This window comes from Leuciscus leuciscus (genome assembly GCF_965113295.1).
Source record: "Leuciscus leuciscus genome assembly, chromosome: 4".
In the NCBI taxonomy this organism is placed as follows: Eukaryota; Metazoa; Chordata; class Actinopteri; order Cypriniformes; family Leuciscidae; genus Leuciscus; species Leuciscus leuciscus.
The window spans coordinates 20,053,242-20,056,569 of record NC_138728.1 but is presented as its reverse complement, the minus strand read 5'-3'; positions in this window follow the sequence as shown (position 1 = coordinate 20,056,569).

The window sequence follows — 3,328 nt, the reverse complement described above, 5'->3', positions numbered from 1 at the left end:
GATACTGGGCTTGGTGAGGATCACCAGAAGACAATGGGGTAATATACTATAAATTATCTAAATGAGTTCTAATCTAAATGAATAGTACCTTAGTATAGTAGGTTACAAGGTGGCTAAAGGCACACCCTAAGAAACATTTGCTTTTCACTACTCCCATAGTGTATGATTGCAGAAAAGTATTAGTGCAGCAGATTAATGGCATATTTCAAGAGAATCGTTCAAATTGGTATAGAAGCATGAAATTTGGCACAGATACTCTCTAAGGGTCACTTTTTGGGAAAAAGGCGTTGGCCACCGAAAAATTCAACATGGCGGCCATTTTTTCAAGATGGCCGCTATTTCTGTAAAATGCTCATTATGTCAATTGTTAAAACAGTGATGTAGGCATAACATTTTGTGAAAATACTCTCTTCAGAATGTTTTTTTTGGAAAACGGTGCTTGTCCCTCAAAAATTCAAGATGGCTACCAGTTTTCAAGATGGCCGCCATTTCTCTTGAATCCTTACATCTTTTTTTCAAATGGTGCTGCTATCATGAAATTTGGTACAAATATTCTTCAAGGAATATTGGAAAAAGGTGTGTGCCGCTCAAATTCAAGATGGTGACCATTTTCAAGATGGCCACCATTTCTGTCAGAGCTCAATTTAATGTGTTAAGGAAGGTTTTGTTTAATAGAGTGAACGTCATTACACAACCAGGGCACACTGGTGACTTAACTGCTGGGGAACTCAGCATGGGGTTCAGTGTCAGCTGACCTAGTTTTACTTACACTGTAGTTCTTGACTAGTAGTAATAGTATAGCTAAGTTTAGTGTCCCAAATGCTGTCTACCAGCCCCTCATCAATTAGCTAGTAATAGATGTAGTTAGATAGCCGCACCTGAATTGACAGAGAGCCGAGCCAAGGGTAAGCGGGGCAATACATGACTTGTTCATGTATGCTTACCTGGAAGGTGTACAGATCACACGGGACTTAAATGGCACTGGATGAATGATCGGGCTAGGTGTAGGTGACCCGTACCTAGTTGTATCCCATACCTGAATGTGTACTATGTCTATGATTGAGGTGGTAAAAGGATAACCCCTCGGCCTTAATCAGACAACAAACCCCCAAAATGGCAAATGAAAATCCCATGTCAGCCAAGAGGCCAACTGATTGGAAGAAATGTTGTCTTTGTCAGACAGACACAAAGGAACCCCTCCAATCACCACCTACCCATCATGTTTCTCAACATGATGGCTATAAAATGATTGCCACCAACATTCCACTCTTACACAAGATGAACAAAATGCCAATGACCCTGGACCTGGAACGACTGGATGAAGGTGGTGGTATAGAAGCTTTGAGAAGAACCAAGCGAAGTATCACTACAATTGTCTACTTCGGTTCAACAACACAAAGTTACTTCGTGCCCAGAAGCAACAATCCGATGCTCAATGTAGTGAGATAGATGAAGGCCAAACAAAGCATCGCAGAACCATGATGCAGAAAAGTCTAGATGATCAGGTTTGCTTTCTTTGTGATAACATATCTCCTGAATCTGACCTACGTCAGGTAATGACACTGCAACTGAATGACAGACAACATGAATGTGCACAAACACTGAATGATGCTAAATTATTGTCTCAACTAAGTGGTGCTGATGCCATTGCACAGGAGCTGAAATACCATCATTTGCGTCTCATTCATCTTTACAACAGAGAGAAACCTCAGAAGGCTTGAGAAAGAGTCACAGAGTGAAACGATTCAACCAGCCATCTTTCCTATGGCTCTTTCTGAACTGGTCACCTATATTGTTGAAACCAGTCTCAATTCTGATGGTCCTTCCGCCTTCCGTCTCGCAGATACAGTGGGGAGAACAAGTATTTGATACACTGCTGATTTTGCAGGTTTTCCCACTTACAAAGCATGTAGAAGTCTGTAATTTTTATCATATGTATTCTTCAACTGTGAGTGACGGAATCTAAAACAAAAATCCAGAAAATCACATTGTATGATTTAAGTAATTAATTTGCATTTTATTGCAAGACATAAGTATTTGATACATCAGAAAAGCAGAACTTAATATTTGGTACAGAAACCTTTGTTTGCAATTACAGAGATCATTCGTTTCCTGTAGTTCTTGACCAGGTTTGCACACGCTGCAGCAGGGATTTTGGCACACTCCTCCAGACCTTCTCCAGATCCTTCAGGTTTCGGGGCTGTCGCTGGGCAATACAGACTTTCAGCTCCCTCCAAAGATTTTTTATTGGGTTTAGGTCTGGAGACTGGCTAGGCCACTCCAGGACCTTGAGATGCTTCTTACAGAGGCACTCCTTAGTTGCCTTGGCTGTGTGTTTCAGGTCGTTGTCATGCTGGAAGACCCAGCCACAACCTATATTCAATGCTCTTACTGAGGGAAGGAGGTTGTTGGCCAAGATCTCGCGATACATGGCCCCATCCATCCTCCCCTCAATACGGTGCAGTCGTCCTGTTCCCTTTGCAGAAAAGTATCCCCAAAGAATGATGTTTCCACCTCCATGCTTCACGGTTGGGATGGTGTTCTTGGGGTTGTACTCATCCTCCTTCTTCCTCCAAACACGGCAAGTGGAGTTTAGACCAAAAAGCTCTATTTTTGTCTCATCAGACCACATGACCTTCTCCCATTCCTCCTCTGGATCATCCAGATGGTCATTGGCAAACTTCAGATGGGCCTGGACATGCACTGGCTTGAGCAGGGGGACCTTGTGTGCGCTGTAGGATTTTAATCCATGATGGCGTAGTGTGTTACTAATGGTTTTCTTAGAGACTGTGGTCCCAGCTCTCTTCAGGTCATTGACCTGCTGTGTAGTTCTGGGCTGATCCCTCACCTTCCTCATGATCATTGATGCCCCACGAGGTGAGATCTTGCATGGTGCCCCAGACCGAGGGAGATTGACCGTCATCTTGAACTTCTTCCATTTTCTAATAATTGTGCCAACAGTTGTTGCCTTCTCACCAAGCTGCTTGCCTATTGTCCTGTAGCCCATTACACAGCTCTCTGGTCTTGGCCATTGTGGAGAGGTTGGAGTCTGTTTGATTGAGTGTGTGGACAGGTGTCTTTTATACAGGTAACAAGTTCAAACAGGTGCAGTTAATACAGGTAATGAGTGGAGAACAGGAGGGCTTCTTAAAGAAAAACTAACAGGTCTGTGAGAGCCGGAATTCTTACTGGTTGGTAGGTGATCAAATACTTATGTCATGCAATAAAATGCAAATTAATTATTTAAATAAAATACAATGTGATTTTCTGGATTTTTGTTTTAGATTCCGTCTCTCACAGTTTCAGTGTACCTATGATACAAATTACT